Raw genomic sequence first — 25,236 nt, forward strand, 5'->3', positions numbered from 1 at the left:
ACTGATCAGCATGCTGCTGTGGGAGGTGCTGTGTGTCAGAAGATGTATTAAAACCAAGGTCTCAGAACTGATGAGCAATTCCTTGGCTCTTTTCATGGCACTGGGTGTTAACTCTGTAAACTGGTCAAATATGTATTTGAATAATTATACCCTACTTCCTGCAGAATAAGTTCCAGGTAGTTCGAATTGGAAAATATTTTTCTGTTTTGTTTTATTAAATTGTGGTTTCTAAAAGAGCCTTGTAGAAATGTTTGTAAAAGATCTGTTCTAGCTCAGTTTTATTCACATTTCAGTGACGGGTAAATGCCCAGTCTCAGCTCTCTTTTGTACCATTACTGAAATACTTTTGATGAAATTGTGTTTAATTCTAGTTTTAATTTTGGGGTTTTTTTTTTTGTATTTAATTCTAGCTCCTCAAATGTGTCATATCAGAAATTACTAAATTATAGTTTGTGGGTGATATGGAACTGATCAAAATCAAAACTAGAAAATTCAATTAATATTAAAAATGCAATTGAATAAATAATGTTCAAGAAAACTGAGAACAAGTAATTATTTTTATATATTATAAAATTACTGTACCACAACACGTAAGGGAATCCAGTGGAAATTTTGCTTGAGAAGAGGCTTCAGGACTCTACCTCTTTTTATTATTTTCAACAGCACTGTCAAGGTAACTTGCAGTTTTCGTGCAAATAATACGTCTTTGTCTCTTGGAGCTAAAACAATTCTATTTTAACATGACAGCTGTTAAGTTTAAGGTTATGCCTGAAATAAGTTACAGTAATATCTGGAAATAAAATACCACCTACACCATAAGCCTCTCAGGGTTTTCTAGTTTTCAAACAATTTGCAAATTGTGTCCACATGTTCTTTGAATGGAAGGAACATTTAAAAAAGATGTGTGTAATAGGGTAAGGTCAAGTCTGCAGTGTCTTTTGATAGTGTATTTAAGACTGAGGACAGAATTTATAAAAAAACTAATCTGCAGACTGTTTGTACTGAGTAGCTGCTGGGCTATCTCCTAGCAATCCAGCTAGTTTTCATTTAGGGGAAAAGACTCCAGTAAAAAAAAAAAAGACGTCCTTTGCTCTGGCTTGATTACTTGCAGTCTGGATGGGCTCTAGGTTTCCTGGTGAGCTGTTTTCTTGCATGGCTTTGTGCTGATGTCTGACAGTGCTAGGAGACTGACATCAGGCAGACAGGCAACCCAGCACCATTTCTTGAAGGACCGTAGTGTTGTCTCCAGGAAAGGAAAAAAAGACCCTCCATGAGCAGATTGAACAAGGCTGGCAGCAGGGAAAATAAGCACTTAGGAATAAGGTTTTGGGACTGCCACTTTTTAGAGCCCTCCTGGCAGCTACTAGAGCAAGTACAGTATAGATGTAGAGTGGGAATTTATAATGCAGTAGAAGTAGGAATTTTGCCCACACTTTGAAGACTTTTCTCAGTTTTCCATAGAAGCCTCTTGGGAAGTAATGCATTTAATCCTGTTTTCTATTTCCACTTGTCATTCTCATAAACACTGAAAAATGTACAGAATTTTCTTGTTGATGCAGTGGTGGTTTGACTTTCAAATAAATAAACAGCAACTGTGAGCTCAGAAGGCATTGTCTAGTCTAGCTTTTTACATGTTACAGTCCCTAGGAATTTAGCCATAGTTGTTTTTGTAATCTTCCCAAAAAAATGACTAGACCACTTCCTCAGTCCCTTAAACTTGAACTTTCAGAAGCTGGGTAAGCCTCAGAAAGTCTAATAAAAAAGCACTTTACGTTGCCTTTTAAAAATGTTATTTTAGCCATTGTATGGTCTACACCTGCACATATCTGCTAATGAACTCCTGAACTACTTTTTGGCAGTATATACATACTCTCTTCTAAAAGGACTTGATTCCTCAACTGAAATTAATTAGCAAAATAGTAAAGCTGAAATTTTACTTTTTAAATGGTACTATTTTTGCTTAAAACATTCATGGGAAAATTGCTTCATGGCCCTAATGCTTAGCAAAGAACAAAAAGATGAAAGACATTAAATTAAGAAGAATTTTAAGAATTGATTTTAAATTTTAAAGGCTAAATAATTGACATGATTTTTTAAGAAACATAAGACAGCAATAAAAATATTTTCTAAACTTATGCCATTAATTTGCATATTTTTATACAGGAATTACCTTTAGCAAGAAGATTTAGAATTAATATTAAGGTCTGCTGTGCCTGCCTGTCAAGGAATGTTCTTTTAACATGTGCCAGTGTACAAATAGAAGCTGATTTGAGGGTTCAGTTGATGGTTGGTATGGTCTCCCCAGGCAGTAGTGCATAAAACTAGTTGTATAACTCCTGGGACTGTCATACTGTGCCAAAAGGAAATAGGGATAAAGTTGATAGGTGCTCTAATAGAGAAGATGGCACCATAGTAGGTATCTGAGATGGGTAAACGTATCAGATTTGTGATTGGGTTAGCCAAGGCATGTTTTGGACCTCAGCAGCCTCAATTTTTGGAAGCAGCATTCCTCATTGACAAAGGGAGGAAGATGCGCTGGTCTCCTCACTCTTAGCGGCAACACAAGGCACACTTGTCCCATGAGCTGTGGGGAGGAGTCAGACAGAACAGGGTAGGTAACACCTGGTATCTCTGTTTTCATGGATAGGACGTAACTGCTGTGAGCAAGTTAATTCTTAAGCATAGGTATCCTATGCTTATGAACTTGTCTTCAAAATCTTGTAAGTCTTGTATTTTCCTTGCTCTGTAACTTCATCTGTGTAACACTCTCTGACATTGTGAGTTTTCATGAAAAACAAAAGCATTCCATTCAAGGAACATTAATGAGGCCCTATCTCTTTCTTGCTCTCTGTCAACACATCACACTATACTCAGGAGAACGTGTAGTATCATCTAAAGCTTCCCCTCCTTTCTCAACCTGTTGAAAACAACATTTGCCAAGCAAGATTTTGTGGGCCACATTAGCACAACCCTGGGTTAAAGGGCTTAGAAATAAGCTTTACATTATTTCTTTGTACGTTGTTGTACATGCAAAGCACAGGTGGCCTGCAGATGTGTAGTAAATCTACTGCTCCAGTGACAGTTTAGACTTAGTGTTCTTGCTCAGGCGGTATGAGTACAGTAAGTCCAGTGCTTCAGAGAGAGTGTGTGGTGTGCAGTTATGTTGTAACTCTGAGGTTTCCTGAACAAATTGCATTTATGAAGTCTGTGCAATATAACCTTAGTCATGTCAGAATATATGATAACAGGTAGGAGTTACTGGGTTTACCTACTGATCCGATTAGGCTATGACATGTAAGGAAGTCCTTGACAAATGCAGAAAACATTAAGAAACTCCTAGATAAAATTTCTAAGGTTCCATCCAAGAAAATTATCCAGGAAATTCCCCTGCAGAAGCTACACTGAAAATCACCATGACTCTCTTGTTACTTTCTGTTTAATGCTCAAAATATTTTGCAGTTAGCAAAACCTAAGATATGATATGCTGATTAAAAGAAATCTACCCTAGTTATTTGTTTTAGAATAAGAAAAGAACACGAACTTCCTTGTCGTGTCATGTGCTGTGCTTATGGCTGGAGCTCTGCTACAAGTGTCATAGGTATAGCATGTGAGGTGGTGTAGAACACAAGCCTGCTTAGCAAATGGCTGGAACATTGCATTCACATGTGTGTGTGCATTAATGAGGACATATAATAACCTTGAAAACTGTAATATGAAACATGAGAAGAGGATATGCAGAATATATTTTTTTCTGACGGATTTGTACTTCCAGTCTTGCTTCCCTTTTTGGGAGCTCTGGATGTCTGCAAAGCCATCATGGTTTATGTGGTCTTGTTCTAAACAAAGCTCCTTCTCAGCAGCTGAGAGAAGGAAGAAGGTCCTTTCCTTCAAATTGCATTTTAGGGTGTAATTCCATCATCAGCCCTTTTTATCTCTTTCTGCACTTCCTGAGCTGCAACTGTCTTCAAATAAGCTTCAGATTAACTCACAGTTTGAAAAGTACCAAAGGAGACCATTTATTTACTGCCAAGGCACGTGTGAAGCTGTATGTTGGTAGCTTTTCATGCAGAAATTCAAAAGGCTGTCCCACAGGCAGGTTTTGAATTTGACTTCCTCTTTCCTTGCCACTAACTGATACGCTACTTGTGAAGTGTACAGAATGTGAGGATTTATTTGGCATTTATATGGCAATTGTACCAAGGGTCATTGACCAGATCAAGGCTCTCTAGTGTAGTAAAAGATGTAATGAAAGATAGTTATATCACCAAAAAGCATATATGTGCACTAAAAAATCCCAAGTTGTTCCTGAGGAAGGACGGTAACCCTTTATTTTGGCAAATTGACTTAGTTCAGTTCTTGGAGCACGCACGCGTGCATAACTACGCAGCTCTGTTGTGTGAGCATTTCTTCTCTCTCTCTCTACCTGATGGGACAGTGTTTTGCATCACTGTGTTGAAATGGTTTCAAATGCATCATGGTCTTTCCGGTCTTTTTGAACTTATTATAATTAAATCCATCGCTGCCACTAGAGAAGTGGGTATTGGCAATGCTGAAGTATGCAGTCCCAACTGGAATTCACCCATGTGATACAGGAGGTTGACAAACTGGCTCAGCAAACACAAGTGCTCTGCTTGCATGTCAAAAACCCATATCCACTAGACACCAAACCATTAAGTTGGCTAGGAAATACAGTCAAACTAAATAGTTTCTGGGTTTGCTTTAACCCTGATTGCTTTAACACTGCCTGTGGAATCTTCTGCAGCCTATTGGGATTGTCTCAAACTAATTGAAGAGGAAGTTTCAACCACATTAGTTCTTCTACTTTGACTTTTTAGGCTAACATTTGCATATGTGCTTTTGGAATCTTCACATATGCATTTGGGAGTTCATGTTTCCTAGGAAAATCTTTAGGGTTAAATGGATTTTCCATATGGGAATTCTAACCCCTAGAACAATCCCAAGAAATAAAAACTCCCAAGCTAAAAAGTCTATGTATATTTAAAATAATATTTTTCTCACTTAGGTAGTGAACAAGTGCCACTTCCCAACAGTGCCTTGCATATTGAACATACTATGCTGGTTTTGTCCTGAATTCTGTTAAATTAAATCAGTTGATCATGGATAAAGCAGTTTCTGGTATGGAAAGGTTTTGTTTCAGGCTTCCTTAAAGTTAGCGATAAGGTCATGATAGAGTCTTAGCTCTAGTGACAAAGAGTATTTCCGGAAATGCAGCAAGTAAAAACACGCTTTGAGATTTGTGGAAATCAGCTTTCAGTCAGTTGTTCACAGCTTTCTCTTACACCCTGACACAGAAATGGTGCAACATACTTCCAAGTTCAATATTGTCTTAATGGGCAAAATGACAATAATATGTGCTCTTTCCCAGCTGTGAAAGTGGATACATTAATAAAGAGGAAAATGGGCTCCATACAAGGAGGTACTTTTGTCTCTTTAGCTTTCCTGAATTTAGGCATTCTGAGAATGGTGAGATACAGAGAAAGACAGAAAGTCCTCGCATTTCAGTCCGTAGATCCTTCTATGCTCTAGGTAACACCTGATTTACTTGCCTCAACTCCCTGCAGTCAAGAGAAAGGAATAATAGTTTTGAGGAGGACAATCATCTTACACTCAAACTGACCAGATAAATCTTGTTCTAGACTTTCATATTTCTCTCCATTGATGATGAAATTAGACAACTAGCTGAGAAGGAAACATTTATGCTACAGAGATTTAAAGTTAGGTGTAATGAAATCTCAGCCTAGGAACTGCAATAGAATTATAGGAATTGATATGCTAACACTGACCTTTCCTGGTAAACGTGTGAACATTATCAGGGCAGGGACTGATGGTGATGTAACAGAATTTGGGGTTTTTTTTCGCTTTTCCTCATTTCCTCTAGCAGAAGATTTCTAAGGAAGTAATTACTGTATTTTCATGAAAAGAACATACTAGTCTTCATTTTAAATATTTTCATGGGTGTTTTATTATCCGCTTTTTCCTGGACAAAATTGTGATTTATCAGAATACCTTCTCTTTTGTATTTAACATCTTTCCTACCACCTTTGTCTTTTTATGTCAGTCTTTGTTTTCTTGGAATAAGTAAACTAGACTCTTTTTGTAGTTGTTTCCTGGTAAACTGCAATCCCTAATTTTCCTGATGAGCCTTTCTGTATTCTGACAGCTATCCTGAGGTTGGATACTGAGTGGACCCAGTGGATCTTCCGTTACTGAGCTTTTTCCAGGTGATGGGATCTTATTCCATAACACAAATGGTTGTCACAATGTACTACCTTTTGTTGGGTTTCCACAGCTTATTTTCTCAAACCTGTATTTTTCTATCATTTTTCTATCATTTTTTGCAGTCCTGCCTTATGTTTGCACAAAATCTTAACTTTCTTATGAGTGAATTTAAATAAATATTTTATACTTGTGGGCCAGAATGATTACCGCAAATATGAAATAGCCAGCTTAAGACGGCCATTTTTAATGTCCTCCCATATTAATATTTTTTGCTTTCAGCACAGTTCATTACTTTTCCCCTAAAATTAGTTTCAAATGCATCCCAAGTGCTATTAACTCTTACCATTTCTATTTTTTAGTAGCTCTCCATGCTGAATCAAATTTTCTCTGCCTTACCAAGTTCAGTTGGCACACTAATTTTACAGTTGCTGTTCACTCTTTTCTTAATTTCCCTTTTCCCTCATATTTTTATTGCTTGTCTCTCCTTATGTCCCACTAGCAGGCCTGCAGTTGAAATAATATCATCTATCCTTTTTTTTCCTCATTTTTCGCCTTTACTTGAATAGTTGCATTCCTTCTTGACATGATTCATGATTGTTATGAGGATGATAGTTTGTAGCACTATCATAAGATATATAGCCTGCAAAAATGGAAACTTAACAGGGAGAAGCAAAAGATTACTTGTGAAGCTGCCTGTTGTACAGGTCAAGCAGGTCCTTAATAAAACTTTTTTATTAATATTTTTGTGTTCCGGTGTGTTTCAATTATTTGTCAGGAAGCTTTCTGAGACAGGTTCATACCACGGAAGTATGGATGGATTTTATTTTTTTTAAAAAGGCGTATGATTGTTTGGGTTTGCTATCTAGTTAAAGCTGTTCTTCACCCATCTTGTGTCATTTTTTAATATGTAAAAATTCCTTTTTACTATTGGTGAGAGAACCTTGTGTGGTGTAAAGTGGTGTGAGGCTGTTAAATGCAGCTTTACAACATGGTGTTGAATTCACGAACAAGCCAAATAATTCACCACAGAATTTTATTGCAGAACAATTATATTTATACAGCATAAAAATATGCATCACTGCAACCTGGCTTTTCCTTTCAATTTTCAAAAATCGAATAGCATCAAATGTCAGATAGAGCTGGAATTTTTCCTTCTGCCTTCAGTCACTTTCTCCAGTGAATTGGATATGTACTCTGTAACTGAATTCTCTTAGTTTCTTTTACTACTAAACTCAAGCCAGATCTATGAATTAATTCAGCCTCTTTTAAAATGGATGAAATCCCACTGAAAGTCCCTTAGCATAAAATTATTTCGTAAATAGCAGATTTAGAGGCAATATAAATACAATTATTTGGATGATTACATCTCTTCCTGGTAAAGGAAAAGAAAATATTTTAAATTGGATTACTAGCTGCCCTTTACAGCTTTCTGTATAGAGACATATATATATATATAATATATATATATTGTTAATAGTCAATGACACTTGCAAAGACAGCAGAGTTGAGTAAAAATCATAACAATAAAATATAAAAGTTCTTTGAGCAGACTTGTCATTCATCAGTTAAAACCAATTAGAAAAAGACAGAAGTACTTGCTAGTAATAATGCTTGACCTAATCATTAATGTGATAGTCTTTGATACCTAACCTGTGCAATAAGACCATTCATACATGAGAAACATATATGTACTTAAAATATAATGGAATAAAGTAGATTGGAATGGAGTAAATTTTCAAATTGCTTTCAAGGACTGGCACCCACACAATTAAAACTACTTGGAAGATATATTGAACCAGAGGATATGGTGCACATAACTTCTCCATTAACTTGCGAGCATATGGAGATGGAAAAAGATGAACAAAGCATCTCTACCTAAATCACTTTGATAGCTTATGTAACACTGCTTTTGCTGCTAATGTTTCATACTGAATATTAGATTGCTATTTGAATAGTCAGTTCAGTTATAGTGACTTAAAAAAATAATGTATATAATTTTAGGAAGGATACTTGGTGCAAGCTAGTATTTTATTTTGTGTTTGGGAGGTAACCAGCAGCAGTCTAGGCATAGTCAAGAAGATGGAGGCTGCCACGTGGAAATACAGCAGTTCTGTGGTAAAAGGAGACATGCTGCATATAGACTCGAACATTGAAAGTTATGTAAAAGCCCATTAGCTAAAAGGGCTTCATTTAAAACTTCCAAGAAGCATGTACCTGATAAGTATACAAATACAGAAATCTTTAAAAAAATCTAACTAAATAATAAGTTAAATAAATGATGCTGTACTTCTGTAAGTGTTAGCTGCAGGGTACTACTTAACCATTGATACGCTCCGCAGCACAGTGTTTTCGAAATCTTACTGAAAAAGATGTTCCATAGTAATTTTAGTTTCAGTTTAGGCCAATGAGAACAATGTGCATGGCCAGAATACAAGGGACAGTCTACCTGCTGTTCTTGGTCTAGTAATGGGTGCTTCAGTCTTGCAGAGTATCAGGCAGGGAACCTGTTAGATATGCCTCCAAAAGCTCTTCTCTTTGACCTGTGCTGCCTTCTGCTACCTTATATGTGGTTTTCCTGGCCTACAGTCTTCCCATGCTGGGGCTACTCAGACAGGATAAGAAGTTGATGTCTCAACCCTCTCCTCTATAGTTACTTTCCCACTGATACTACAAGGCTCTCTTAATTTTGATTGCTTTGTCCAGGATAAATTCAGCAGTTCAGGGGACAGAACGCCAGTGTTGCTTTTGGGAGACTGTTTTATGCCTTTGGGTATCTTGACAATAACATTGTCCCCAGCTTTCTTCCATCCTTATTTCCAAATATTCTTACTTATACCTCACAGAATAAATTATAATTATTCTCCTTAAAGACAGTTATTCTTTTTTTCATCTTAGTAATTTATGCTTAAGTAATCTAATTCTATCTTTTTTCTTTTCCTTGTTCTTGTTTAGTGAATCGAGCTGATTTTTTCTAGTTTTTTTTTAATGTTAACCAATTCTATCCCACCACCTTTTCAGAATGTCTCTAATTCCATCCAATATTTTGCTGTTTTTCTAGTTAAGAGCCATTTAAATCGGAAAATTATCTGCCAGAGTGAGAGAGAGGGACAAGGAGTAAATGTGTAGATCACGAGGAGTCTTTATATAGTGCCAGCTGAACTGATTTTCTGTTACCTCATTACATTACAAACTCATGTCTAATTTACTAATTTACAAATTTGTTGACTCCTTCTTTTGCAGATTTTCTTTCATTTTATTTTTTTCATTGAATAACTTTGTTTCAGGTAAGACTGTTTTTCACTGGTAATATTACCTGTCTACTTACCTGTTTCCATGTTAAAATTTTCCTTTACTTGTTCCACACCTACCCCTGCAAAATTTATGTAGACTCTACATCTCTCATGCACTTTAAGGAAACAAAGGCCAGTAAGTTCTAACTATAAGTCAATGGTAACTATTTAAAACACACATGAGAAGACAGAAAGACCTCTGGTTCTGTTAAAAATGAGGTGAAGATGATGTGGAGCTCAAACAGGAACAGAGTCTCCAACCAGAGGGACACCAAAACGAAAGCCTGGTTACTGGCCAACTTAAACACAAAGCAGGGTTTCATAAGACATAAGCAGCACAAACAACTTCTCATAGGAAATTAAAAAAAGGACATCTAAGGTGTTTTTCCATTGATTTGGACTTGAACAGGATTAAGTCCTCAAATTATTTTGTCTCATTTCAGGTCCTGCCTTTGCAGTTTGCTCTTTTGTGATTTGGAGCTACTTAAATGGTTCTGTATTGGACTTGAAGGTTCATAAAGTCTTTCCCTCTTTGGCCTAATCTTGTACTATCCTAGGTGAAATCATTCGTGTTTTGCACAGAAACAGCAGTGTTCCTTCTGTAGAACAGAGGGAATATTTCCTCAAATAGTTGATCCATACAGGGTAAAAAAGTATTTTCTTTATAATGAAATTTTGAGTTTGACTTATCCCTGCATGGGTTATGAGAAGGTTCATTTTACATACATATTGGCTTTGAGAAACTATGTAATTTGGATCCCATTCATTCTGAATATATATTTTTTTAATTGATTGTAGAGCTTTGGGTTTGGGATTTAGAGTGAACTGAGCCTCAACTGGATGATATAACTTTAATAAAGTGAAATACAGCCAAGCTACATGAAAGCATCATTAACACAACCATTATGTTCCTGAGACTTGAAAAAGAACACCCAGGAGACTTCACAAAGTTAGGAACATAGCTAACCTATTTAAAAGTTCCTTTACTATATAACTAGGCTTGTTTAACTGTAGTATTGAGATCTGGGCTGTGTGAAAAGAGTCATTTTTATCCTTGGAAGTCTAAAAATAAGAGTAAGTGTGAGTGGAAGCTTTCTCTAAAACTTCTTTCTTTAGTCATCAATAAACCTGGCTAATTCCTTTTCCTCCCTCTTCCGGGCTTTGAGCAATGAAGAAAGTTATTATCTCTTGGGCTAGTGTGATTTACATGGAGTAAAGGGTGTGTTTTATAGCAGTGAGATTAGTTTTGCTTCAAAAATTTCTAAATGCTTGAAATGTTTGGCTTAAAGCCTATTTAGGGGTATGAGTCTTACTATTTTATATAAATAAAGTTCTTAGCATATCGGCATGGGCTCTACACTGAAGACAGGCAAACCACAACAATGGTTAACAGTATTCATTTTGCTATTTGTAAAAAGTAAGAATAAAGGAAAGTTAAACATAGAGTGTAAGCAATAAATAATGGCTGCATCAGTAATATATTTTTCCTATAACTCCCTGTGGAAGTCTTGCTGCAGAAATTATACATGGAATAAACCAAAACACAATGTGGTAAATTTAATCGAAAATATTTTTCCAAAAATTAGCTCTGGATGACTCTATTTATCTCTGCATAATTTAGACAATACAAGAATTAAGACTACAGGAATACAGAGTAAGAGAACATTGTTTTATGAAAATATCCCAAACCGTATGCAAAAACTTGGAAGCGAGAGCCTTAAAAGATCTGAAATTTCTATTACAAAATAAGTTTCAGAAACTTATTTAAGAAACAGCCTTTCAATAGGGAATTTATTGAATTTGAAGAATGCTAAGCTTAGATTTTATTGTACTGTTTTTAACCTCTTGTCTAAGAATATGTAGCGTCAACAAGTATTTAAAAGGTAAATGTCAATATTCCATGAAAAAGATTTTAGTGTTGTTCTTCCCCCCCGAATTAATTTCATTGATTAGAAATTATCCCTGTTTAACAATGCTTTTAAGATTCTGAGAGACTGAAGATGGCAGCTTTTTGGCGAAATATTGTAACTTTGCTAATCTCTTGTATTGTTGCTACTTTTTAGTTTTAGAAATAACAAGGACAGATTGAGCTATAAGGGATCCAAAAGTGCTAATCATGCACAAGTGTTCAGAGAAATGTACAAATTTTTCTTTCCATCACTTATTCTAGGAAGCTTACAATATGAGAGAATCTCAGTTTTCATTGATTCAGTGTTGATAGATCGTATACTACAAATGCATCATCAGTTAAATAGGACTCTTCAATTCATTTGAAAAGAGATTGTTTGAGGAACGGTTTTTCAGTAAAGGATCTGAAAGTTTCAGTGGTTTATTCTATGAATGAGAGTCAGCAACACCATACTGTTTTGAAAACAGCAAAATCATAACAGAAACAAAAGCCTTGTATAAATAAATATATGAAATAGAATGTCTGCCCTTCTCTGTGATGGCAAACCCAGCCCTACAACAAATCCAGTTTTAGTTACTGCTCTTCAGAGATATATGACCTTACTGGAAAAAGAATACCAACAGGAAAGATCAACACTACTGAAACAGACTTAAGTCTAAGAGGAAAGTTTAAAGGCTACGGGTTTGTACAGTCTAGAAAAGATCAAGGAAAGATACAAAAAAAGTCTCCCAGTACATAAAAAGTATCTATAAAGCAGAAAGAAAGATATTGTTATTAGTACCTGTGTGGACAACAAATAATGGCATTAGAGTGCTTCCAAAGGAATTTAAATTAAATTCACAGAGAAGTTTTTCAGGGACAATTGGTGTTGGAATAGATTGCAATGACTCTGTGGTCTTATCTTGGGCAGGGGAAATGGATAAGTGACAAATGGATAGGGGACAAATGGACAAAGGAAGAGCGACTGATGTCATTCATCTACCTTGTCTTCTGCAAAACATTTGACACTGTTCTGTACAACATCCTTATCTCTAAAATGGAGAGACATAGATTTGACGGGTGAACCACGTGATGGATAAGGAATTGCCTGGACAGATGCACTCATTGTCTGGGTGGAGACCAGTGACAAGTGTCCCTTGGGGGTCTGTAGTTGGACCAGTGTTTTTTAACATCTTCATCAAGGATATGGACAGTGGGATTGACTACACCCCCAGCAAGTCTGCCAATAACATCAAACTGTCTGATCCAATTGGCATGCTGGAGGCAAGGAATATCATGCAGTGGGAGCGTAACAGGCTTGAGAGATGGGCCCATGAGAACTTCATGAAGTTCAACAAGGTTAAGTGCAAAGTCCTGCATCTGGGTTGGGGCAATCCTAAGCACAAATACAGACTGAGGAGAATGGCTTGAGAGTAGTCCTGAGGATGAGGACTTGGGAGTGTTTGTGGATGAGAAGCTCAACATGAGCTGGCAATGTGTGCCTGCCGTCCAGAAAGCCAATTGCATCTTGGACTGTATCAAATCCTACTGCAGGTAGCTGGCCCCATTGCCTTTACATACATAAGCAGAAAGAGAAGGCCTGTTCCATTTCAAAGAAATAATAGATATTTGCCCTCTCTGTAGAATTAGAGAGAAATCTGTGCAATGTCACCTTGTTATCAGCTGATAATATTGCTGTTTCTCTCCCCTTGCATAAAGCAGCAACCAGATGGTTGGAGGCAGTGACCCTTCCACTGTTTGCAAGGGAATTTTGCTCTGTCCTAGGCAGTCCAGGTTTTTTAACAGCTCTAGGTTGGTTTCTGAAGCATTGGATGGGATTCTGCTCTCTAAATGTAGACGTGTGGTGCCACCTGAGATGCTTCAGATGTCTATAGATATCTCATCAGCCCCATATGTCATCTCTGCTTGGGTGGCTAAATAGCACTGGGTACCAATATGTATGTTACTAAATCCTCTTCCTGTGTCTGAAAACAATACACAAAACCAAGAACAGTTTAAGGTCACCACCACTGGTTTTGTTGCCTGTATTTCTTGGCAGTGTTGGGTTTATGTTTGGAATTGATCATCCTGGAGGTCTTTTCCGACCTAAATGATTCTGTGATCCATTTGGCCATCTACATTGGGTTCTTGTTATCATCATACTTCTGTGGTGCAGCTTTATGCTTGAGTAGATATACTGGTAGACAAAGGGGGCAGTGCTTTTATGTTTATGGTTGGACTCGATGATCCGGTGGGTCTTTTCCAATCTGGTGATTCTATGATTCTGTGAAAAGAAGCATGACCAGCAGGCTGAGGGAGATGGTTCTCCCCCTGTACTCTGCTATTGGGACACCTCACCCAGAGTATTGTGTCCAGTCCTGAGTCCTCGGTACAGAAAGAACACAGATCTGCCAGAGTGAGTCCAGAGGAGGGTCACAAAGATGATCTGAGGGCTGGAGCACCTCCCGTATGAGGACAGGCTGGAAGGGCTGTAGCCTAGAGAAAAGAAGGCTCTGTAGAGGCCTTATAGCAGCTTTCTAATACTTAGAGGAGGCCTCCAGGAAAGCTGGAGAGGGACACTTATCAGGGAGTGTAGTGATAGGATGAGGGGGAACGGCTTTAGGCTGAAACAGGGGAGATTTAGGTTAGATATCAGGAAGAAATTTTTTACTGTGAGAGTGGTGAGTTGCCCAGAGAAGTTGTGGATGCCTTATCCCTTGAGGTGTTCAAAGCCAGGCTGGATGAGGCTTTGAGTAACTTGATCTAGTGGAAGGTGAGCCTGTCCATAGCAGTGGGTTGGAACTAGATGATCTTTAAGGTCCCTTCCAATCCAAACCATTCTATGATTATTTTTAATGTAATTTGAATACTATTTTACTACTGTATAGTTTCACAGTTGTTACTTGGATAAACATGGACCTTAATCATCTCTCAGAAATTTCAAGGGATATTATCCAATTGCCTGGAGTGATGCTCTCCTTGCTGCTGTTAAACAGTATCTGCTGTGAGGTTTGTTTCTCATGGGTCCTTTCAGACTACCTTTGGGAAAACAGTAGGGAAAGTGAGTCTGCCATCTTTTAATGTTGAATTTATTTTTTTACTGAGCTCATGAGAAAATAATCCATCTATAAACTTTCTGAGGCCTTGATTTGTAAGAGCCAGCAGCCAAAGATGATCAGAAATTTTTGTTCTTGCTCAGTATTTCTTTACATTAAGCTTCTAATGAACAGAGTAGTCATCTATCAGAAAGTATATTATGTATTAACTATACTCAACACACTGGGAACCCAAAATAAAAAAAAGATCTTTTTTTACTTTACGGTGTAGTGGAGCACAATATTCTATCATAAAGTTCAAATCTGAAGAAATACCTCAGAGCTATTTTCACTAGTACTATAAATGTGAAATCAATATCTGTACTGTCTTTGGAGAGCAATGGAGCAAAGAAGACCAGTGTCTCTACTCAGAATATTAATGTATGGCCAAATGTAAAATAGATTTGCAATTTGAACAGTCTTACCATCAGTGGCAGTGTCGCTTGAACAGAGCTGAATCAATGCCTGCCAGGCAACCTGGAGATAAATACTGCAGTGCTGCTCATTCTGTACCTGTTCTCACAGTAGCATGGGAATTCACTTCCCAAATATGTCAGCTAGTAGCACATTAACTAATCAGCAAGTAAAGACTGAGACAAATCCAATCTATAGGAGCTATGTTATGTTTTTAACTGTTTCCAGGATGACTCAAGAATAATAAAAAACTTTGCTTATTTGATAGTAGATGTTTTATAACAGCTTTTCATCTCCTTATTGCTTGATTTTGATTATTCCCCTTTTCTGTGTTTTGAAGTCTTGTGACTTTAAAAAAATCATGTTCATGTCAAAGCAATTGTTATATACATATACCAGACCTCAGTGGGGGGGTTATAGAGAACCCTCGATTGTATCACAGCTACTATTGGATTTAGCATGTATTTATTGGCTAAAGAGAGGAAGTCCAATGTCTTCCATACCATAGAATCAGGTGAAAAGAGTAGCAGTTTTCCTAAAATCTCCAGAATACCATATATGTGATAAGGCTAAACAAAGATAACCTCCCTAACTGTAAATCTGCCCATTTTTCTGCTGCTAGGATAATTTTCAATATTTAAATATTAATGTCCTTTGGCAAGAGCATTAGGACCCAAGTGATAAATCTAAAACATATAGTTGCTTATCTCAAACATTAAAGTTAGGCTGATGGTCTCCTGAGTATTGAGGATTGACCATATATACATTATTCATTCAGGATGGTTACATGTCATTAAGCCGAGACTGATTTTCATTTTACTTCCTCATGTGCTGTAGGCAGCAAGACTAAGTATATATTGACATTTCCAAAGTATATTGCAGATCAATATGATACACTTTAAGGTAATTGTCCATACAGGAGGTAGTCACAAACTTGTGAGAAAAAGCTACCTTTCATGAAGTAGGAGGTTAGTTTTAACATTTTACCTAGAGATATACTCTTGAGTTCTGCCCTTTCTGTTGTAAAACAAGCTACTTTCATTTCAAGACTGTCTATTCTGAAAGAATTCCTTAAACAGTATTTCTTTATTTCTCAAATGTTTCCTTTGCTGTGCGTGGTAGCCCTTTTGGGCTTTCTGAAAATGCTTTTCCCACAGAAATCAGATTGTGCTTCTTTGGTACAACTCATCGGTTCATTATTGCATCAATCTGCATATTTTGCATGCTCCTCCAATGGCGCCTGCTGGAGCAGAAGGAGATCAGAGTGTGCTTTGCATTAACTTTCTGGTTCCAGTTTTTAATTCAAGTGGTAAGTTTTGATGTGGTGTCTTCTGTAAGAATAGCAAACAAACATAGCTGCTACGTATCTGATGTAATGTAGCCCCCACAAGAATATAGGTGTCCTCTTTCAGTGTGACCACATTGAACTGAAGGTTGCTGAGGATGATCAAGAACATCATCAGGTCTTTATGTGTCTTGACTGACTGTCTGCAATACCATTGAAGGAGACTACAATACCGGGAGTTATAACTACTTCAACACTAGAACCAGAATGATTGTTCCTGCAGCACTGATGCCATGTCTTCTAGAACCCTTAAGCTAAATGCAAGTGGATGTCATGTCACCTGCTTGATTCCTCTTTTCTTGTTTTGGTGTGTAGGATAGAAGAATCAGAAAATGCTGTGTGAACAAAGTTTTTCAAGAATTCATCAGGTGTTTTAGGTTTCGCTGTGTCATTGGCCTGCCATTAAGGGAATCTGCCAGGCTGGAAAGTCTGCCACAGAATTGTTCATAAAGTTCCTTGGCTTCTATATACCACTGCACATTCATGTCCTTGTTTTCTTTAGAAAATGACTGCACACTGTCTGTCTCACAGCATGTAAATGTAGTTTACCTGCAGATGAAACCAAAAGGACATCCAAGCTTACTTGTATGCTTGCATGTTTGTGTTTCGGATCTTTATAAAACTATTTACATTTTTAAGCTGATAGAAGAAAAGTTGCCATCTTAAATGATATGCAAATTCTGCCAGGCAATTCCTCCCTCCTTGGAACCAGGGAATCCTCATATGACTGTAATAATTACATGCAGCATCTTGTGATGTTAGCATTTTAACTATAAAAGAAATATAGGACCTAAATCTGCTCTTAGAGAAGTCAGTAGCTGATAGACTTACTATCAACATGTCAGAGAGAGGGGTTGTGTTCAAATTCTTACAACAGAACATATATAAGATCGCCTTTGTATTTCTGAGAGGTATTCAAGACACACATTTTTGGCACGTTCTATAAAGATTTCTTTTTTTTTATAGGACTAGAAATGCCAAGACAATTTCCCAGCAAAATGTTCTGATTTTATTATTGATGGTTTATATTATAAGTTCTGCTGGAAGCATCTGGAGAGACCTGGAGCTGTGAATGCATATTAACAGTCCCTGCTCCACAGAATAAAAAGACTAATGAGATAACACAGATGGTGGATGTGGAGAACTAGAGGAGTGAGAGATGAAGGTGTTTTTTCACTGTAACCTTGCAGTTGATTAGCAATGGCAGAGTTGGAACCTAGAAGTCCAGTCCTGCCACCTCAGAGCAGCAGAATCCCACCAAATCCTGCCACTGGTCCCTCTTGGTGTCTTGATTAATTCAGTTCAAATGCCTGAACTCTGCAGGCACCATTTTTATTTTTGTCCTATAATCCCTTCAAGAGAAAGGCTATCTGTATTGATTATTTCTGCAGAACAAGTTTCGCCCATGCAGCAGAAGTTATTCTAACTATAGCACATCTTGTATAAACCATCCAAGTGTGAAAGTACAGGGGATAATGAATAAATTGTTTAAGAAATTGTTTTAAAAAATCCAAACAAACTCTTACAGTTTTCTTCCAGTTATAGCTCATGCTATGCTACTGGAGAGCCACAGATAAAAATGTTTAGTCATTTCATTTATAGGAAAAGCTCCTCATTTCTGATCATTTTTGTTTAGAACTAATAGAAAAACAAATTGCCTGGCTTTAACAGGGGGCTTTTAGAATATGTAGAGATATGTGCTATGTCGAAGACAGTAATTGTTCAGCCTTCAAAGGGAGATGAAGAATAAGTATGATTTAATAATTATAACAAGATTAAGTGGGCCACTCATAAACACTGATAAATGCATAGGGGACAGAATTAGGTAAGTGAACAAGTAATGAGCATCTCAGATCGTGAAGTTCCTCTGGTAATATGATATTGGGCTTCTGCACAAGGCTATGGACCATTTTCCAGGGTAAAAATTTCATTGGCCTTGAGGCTACAAACTATGACTGCTCCTTCTGAGTGACTACAGTCCATTATGTCATAATGTGCATGAAACTCTTACCGTGTGAATGATATTCCAGTTATATATAACATAAAGATTTTTTTTAAAGTCCCTGAACACCAATTTACATGACATATTGTAAAGGCTCCAAAAGAGACTCTTTCTGAATCGTTACAGTCAATTGGACTCTAAACTGGTGTAGTAAGGAGTTAAGAGTCTGAGAATTAAACTGCTCCCAATTAGGCTGTAAAAAATATTTTATAATTGAGAAACACAATAGTGGTTTGAAGCCAACTCAGAAACAGAGCACTACTGTTTCATATAGAAGACTGAGACGGGAGGGTAAAGGGCATTTTTCAAGAATAGTAACTTTATACTTCATATGGTCCTGTATCCAAATAAGCCATTGTGTTATGTAAGATCCACTATAATGATTGTATCTGAATGGAATAAGAACATGACAACCCACTTTATCTGGAAATGGCCAAACAAACCCAGCATATGGCTTCTTTCTGAGAAAATATATCCAAATGTTTCCTTTCTCAAGGCCACTCTCTCATTTCCTGTCTTGCTGCAACAACTAACAACTCACTGAACTCTAAATGCATGTGGAAGATGCCTGAATTACTTGGGTAAACATTGTGTGTCCCTGACTATTTATTCTAAGTGGTTGTTGCTCAGCTATCAATAATCAGAAGCCAAAGTCCTGATGCATTTTGTCCAAAATTGGTTAGGAACTCGCTCAGATATCCAGGTCTCTGAGCTCAGAGATGTACCCTAATTAAGAGGGATAATACGAGGATCAGAAAAAGTATCTAGTGATGCAACTAACCCTCTGGCTAAGAGCTGATGACTCGGTCTGTGGTGGCAAACAAAGCATGGAAAAGATCTGGCTTGACTAAACTAATTCTATATCCTGCAGTCTGCCCTTCCTTTAGCAACAGGAGTGCGTATTTCTACTTAGTTTTAGCCTAAAAGGATACTTTTGAGTGCTCCAGGATGGCTCTGTAACATGATCCAGGGGTTTTTCTTCTTTTGAAAATACCTTTCCCCAACATGCCTTGTTGTCATTGATCCTTTGCCTTGCTAGTGCCAAGAAAATGCTGACCCAGCATTATGTTTTGTAATAGGTTTTCTGTTTACTGAAGACTATAGGTAATTGATCTTATTCAGAAAAACAAACCAAATGAGAGCTGCAGAAATGTTTACACCTCCATAAAAAAAACCTGAAAGAGTTGCAATTTCCTGCACTACATATTAAATACCATAGCTATCTGGAAATTTTCCTCAGTCTTCTACTACCTTTGACATTCTGTGTTATCACTTAAATATTCATAAACTCATTCTAGCAGCAGATAGGAGTATTATTATCCTGTTAATCCTCTTGCCCAGGTTGACTTCTTTCTTCTTTTCTTGCAATGGGCTGAATTTCTCTGTTTTCAAGAAAAAACTGAGGCCAAACATCTATTTAGGACAATTGTCTTTGGCAGCAGCCACCATGAAATTCTTTAACTGGACTCTTACTTCTGAATGCAGATGTTTTGCATCTTCTGTTTATATTTCCGGAGTGCATCAGGAAAATGAGAAGTCACTGACTCTGATAGTCTCAGCCCTACTCTGTTGACCTTACCCATGTAAACCACCACAGGCAGTAGCACTTTGTACAATGGCCAGTGCTGCAGGTCTTGGGATGTGTTCAAACGGTGATTCAGGAGGCCACTGAGGAAACAGGCACACACTGGTACTGTAAGGTAAATGAGAATGCTTCATTGGCCTTGATAATGCATTTGGACAGTTTTATGACCCAGAGAATCATATTGAAAAGTCTAGTTAATAAGATGGTCAATTAAATATGGCTATAGCAAAAGTATGCTAGAAATTATAAGCATTAGTGTAGTTCCCCTGCCCTCTGAAATTTGGAAACTGCTGACTTCCATAATGTGACAAAAGTTAAGACTAACTTTCAGTGTTGGAGAGATACATTCCCTGAGCCTGTTCTTTCATGCTTGATGTGGTTTGTTATCAGCTAAGACCAAATACTTCTCAAATGTCTACAATTTAAAATGAAGCAATCATTATTATCTGCTTTTGACATCTATTGTTTATTTTTCACTTATTAATGATGGTGTGCAAAGATCATAAAACCACACCACCAGAAAACACAGGTGACTATGGGTAGGAGCTTACAAAATATTTGGATCCTTACTTGGAAAAAAAATTGGGTATATGGCAGAGTTGCCTACTGGCAAAATACAATTTAATACTTATCCTTTTAAATGCTTCTAAAATATTGTGGCTGGTTTTGATCTTAAAATTATTACAGATTTACATACACAAAATGTTCAGTCAGGTTTCATTGACTTTTGAAAACTGGGGCTGAGAAATGTTTTTTTCAAGCAACAGTAGAGATGGATATTATTTACTAAAATATTCAAATATTGAGTAAGCATCCTTTTCTTCAGACTGAGGTCAGGAATATTGCTAAGTAGAATAGAAAATAAAAATACAAAGCCTGAACTTTCTACAGAATTTTGAGAAACACAACAGATTAGCAGATTTGGAGTAGTGGAAAATCAAATTTCCTGAAAGATTAATACTTTCCTGGTTTATGGTATAGTAGATATTCTGATTCAGCTGTAAAGTTTTAAATGATTTAGATTATAAAGACAAATGCTTTGATGCCCCAGAGAGATGTACATTAGTAATATCACTTTATAACTCTATTGGTTCAGTAGCTATTGCTGGACTATTGACATCTTTTTGGCAAGACCAGTGCTAATGCAATATATTGAGAAAAACTAAACCTTTTTCTGACTCTTCTGCATGAAGAGGCACATGTTCGCAATAAAGGAAATATAATGACAAGTATTGACCTTGATATTATCCTTTGAGTCTTCTGGTGGAACCAGCTGCTTTACGGAGGATTACCTGGAAATTCTGTGCTTCAAACTGGCTCTGTGGCCCTACAGGAAAGATCATGGTGGCTTGTATCTGCCAGTGCAACTGTCTAGTTTAGTAACAACATCTTGTTCCCTAAGATCATGTTAAGGTGAATTAGGGGGACAGAAAAGACCGTGCCACTGCCACCCTCTTAGCTCTTTCTAGACTGTGGCCATAAGAGGATGACAGCCGCATGTTAGTACAGAGCCTTTCACCATCATAGCACAAAATGCAATCAATTCTGAATGTTTACATTAAATACTTCCAGATGTTATTAGCTTGTAGAGAATGTAAAAATCAGTTTAGGGCATGATAGTCACATGTGAAAGGTTGTGGCTCTTTTGGGAGTTACAGCTGAAATATTCAATAAATAATATAACCAGTCAAAATAACTATAAATACTAATCAGCCGATAAAACTATTAAACTCTTACCCACATACAGTTGTTGTAACAAGAGGTGACAGTCAGAATCAATGTGCATTCTGCAGTGAAAGCATTAATCAAAATATGCTTGTATTCTTGTGTTTGTTGACCAGAGAATTCTCTATACTGGAATATGTTGGGGGAACTGTGTGACTTTCTAACTGAAGTGACCACACAGTACAAACCTAAGGAGAAGAGACTAAATGGCTGTTTTGCAAACATCCCACTGTCTAATCTGGCAGGTGAACTGCTGCCTGTGCAAGGATTTAGTGGAACTTAAGAGCTGCTCTATGTTCAGCAACAAGAATGGGCTCTGGGAGGTAACCTACCAGGCAAAGGTGTCAGATGGCATCACTCTCTGACCAGCTTTTGGGGTTTTGTCTTCTCTTTGGGATGATGAACTTTAAAATTAATTTCAAACAAGCTTTTCTCTAACTGCTGGTGTAGGTTAACTGAAGAAAGAAATCTTAATTTCTTCTCCCTAAATGGAAAAAATCTTGGAGGACAAGAGTCTTCACTTCAATAAACTTTGAGATTAGACTGAGATGACCTTTTTGTTTCTCCATCCAACTGAATAAATCAGTTATTCACACAGCTTTAATTAAAAGATTAAATTTGTGGGCCCAGAACATTTTTGTACTTTTTTCCATTTTGTTTTCCTCTTAATTTCCATAACCATGTTGTATTTATATATAACTACACTATGTATATATATAAGTATGTATGCATTTATATACACAGCAATGGCTATATATAAAAACAATTGAACTTCAGTTCTAATTAATTTCTTTTAAAATAAAACTACAACTGAATCATAAAACCAGTAATTTTTATGGTGCTGTACTTGAGATGGGTTTGGATGTTAGATATTTACTCACTATTTCAATTAAAAATGATTGGCAGCCTGTATGAGCTGCCATTTATAGAAAGACACCGCTACTGCTGAATTTGACTCTGGATTTCAGCTATGCATGAATACCCCAAGAAGGCCTCAGATGTTTCTGTTAAACAAAAAGATGAGGCAGGTGCTTTTGATCTATTTAAGAACAGTTGAGCTTTTCACTGAGATATTTGCTTGTGTTCGTGATTATGGAAATGGATTTTTCACTCTAAAACTTTATCGAGTAAGAAAGATAATCGGATAAGATGTGTCTCCATCATTTTATGGAAACACCTTGTCTCTTAGCAGGCCTAACCAGGTGCTATTTCAAAGTTGCTTGAGCTCATTGACAGACCCCTTCATTGCTTTTTGCTGGTGCCTGCTACCTGGGCTGGGTTTCAAACATCTCTCCAGCTGAGTTGCTGTGCAGGGTGCTGCCTGGTAGAGTGGGATGCCTGGGAGAAGGTGATGCCGCAGGGTGCTTGCTGAGCACCACAAGAGGGTGTGAGTGCCCTCCGTGGCCACCCCACTGTGAGAAGCATTTTGGTTTGTGAAGGACAATAGCTAAGAAGGGCTTTTCAGTAACTTCCACGAAAGCAGAGTGACTGAGGTCCAAGGAAATGAGTCAAATTAGAGGGTCAAAACCTCAGCTTGTTCCCTCATTGTTGCTGAAGTCAGTCAGCCACAGCCATGGGCTGTTTCTCCATGGGTGAGAAAGGGCGAAGGTCTGTTTCTGGATTTTGTAGCCTAGCCAGTTATATGGATGCAGTAGGAAAACCCCTAGAGCTTAGCGAGTCACTGGGAATAGGAAATATTGCTTGAACTGAATCCCATTCTGGGACTTTCTCATACTTGATGAAGTACTAGTGGGTGTGTGAACGTGTCTCGGAAGTAAATTTCAACCTGCAGTAGTAAAGGAGAGCTGTCCTAGGGCCAAACAGAAAAAGGTAACACTGGTGGGAAAAAAGTTGCCTACTCAACCTTCAACAGTTTCTCAGTTATTCCTCTGCTGTTTCTCAGTATCTTGTTTATTTTCACAGAATCACAGAATCACAGAATAACCAGGTTGGAAGAGACCCACCGGATCACCGAGTCCAACCGTTCCTACCAAACACTAAACCATATCCCTCAGCACCTCATTTTGAAACATTAGTTTGAAGAGGCACCTCAGCTGATGTGCACACATACTGTGCGCTCTTCTTCAGATGCTTGCTTGTCCGGGCAGCCTCTCTAAGGGGCTACTGCAGTACATGGAACACAGTGGGTAATTCAGATCTGCTTTTCTGATGTTACAGGAAACTAATACAGAAATAAATATTCTACACTCCTCATTTTTAAAGTACTTGGACTTTCTTAGTTTGTTGGTTTTTTTGTTTGTGCTTGTTTGTGTTTTTTTTTGCCTTTAAAATTAGGGATAGTTTTTCTTCTTTATAAGCACTTGGCTTTCTTGTGCCACCATCAAGTTCTAGGTTTTTTTATGTGGTAAATATCAAAGTTTATTCTCGCTTGTTTTAGGGTGGATAAAGCCAGGAGTAGATCAAGCTGGAAATCTCAAGGACAGGCAGGGATAAACCATGAGCTAGGGAAAAATTTCTAAGCTATGCAATAGCTCTCATGCCACATTCTCAAGTCTTCTTCTCCCCAAAAGCAGAACCAATACTCCGCAGCTTTTAATGCATCATATTTATTTACACATTAATAGCAACTTCACAGAGAAGTTGCTTCATATCTGGTCTGTGGAAAGAGTTTTTCTCCACTTTTTTGTGAAGTTTCCAATATTGGAATCTGATTACATAAATTATTTTCTGTAGGAATTGCATTTGAAGCTTTACTCATGAAATATGATGACAAATGAAGAATAAAACCAAAATAGATAAAAAATTCTTCTGAAATATTGAGAAATTAGTAAGTAGGAAATGTGGATCTAATGAAATATTGTTAGTCTGTGAATCTAAACCCCATAGTAAGTGCAAGTACATAATGTGACATGCTCAGGAGGGACAAATTTTAATCCAGGCAGAAAACCAACTATTTAAGTGCTCTGATTTTAGTTGTAATGGAGCAATTAAACTATTTCTTAAGAAAACAAAAAGAGAAGCTAATAATTACTAAGCTTTGGGAAGTGTCAGAAGATGGCTGTTCTACCTGCAGCTGACTGTTTATCTGATGAGAAATCCTGTTGCTTATTTTGCTCAGTAAATACAGAGAAGGAAGGATTTTCCTTGTTGCTGCAAGGAAAAGTCAGAAAAATGAAGAAACAGCATAATGCAGATTCAGAAACTGGCAGTATTTTCTTTTCAACAAATCGAACAGTTAATCTCAGTGTTGCAGTTTCTACATTAATCTGTTGAAGACTTGAGTGTGGTTGCTTGAATAACCACAAACCCAGAAATATTACAACTATATTGTGGAAAAAATCCATTCTGGTCACCAGGATGCTCTTATGTACCTTCCATGGGTGTTTTCACATGAGTGTAATTTATCAATTATTTTTCTTTTTTTTTTGGCTAAGAAGATCCAACAAAATAATTTTTTACTAAAGCCAAGACCTGTGCGTAAATGGATGAATAATCACTTTTTCAGTATTTGGAAGTTTTGTAAATAACTGTAAAAATTGTTTTAAAATTTCACCCATCTTTTGTCCCAAACACTGCATTTATATCACTTTTAGTGCATGTGTACTGGTACTGGCTGTTAATTTTTTATATGATATTTTGCTTGGATAACTTTGTTTTATTGATAGACCCTTTGTGATACTCTAGTATACCC

Source organism: Phaenicophaeus curvirostris, chromosome 3 (assembly GCF_032191515.1).
Source record: "Phaenicophaeus curvirostris isolate KB17595 chromosome 3, BPBGC_Pcur_1.0, whole genome shotgun sequence".
Lineage (NCBI taxonomy): Eukaryota > Metazoa > Chordata > Aves > Cuculiformes > Cuculidae > Phaenicophaeus > Phaenicophaeus curvirostris.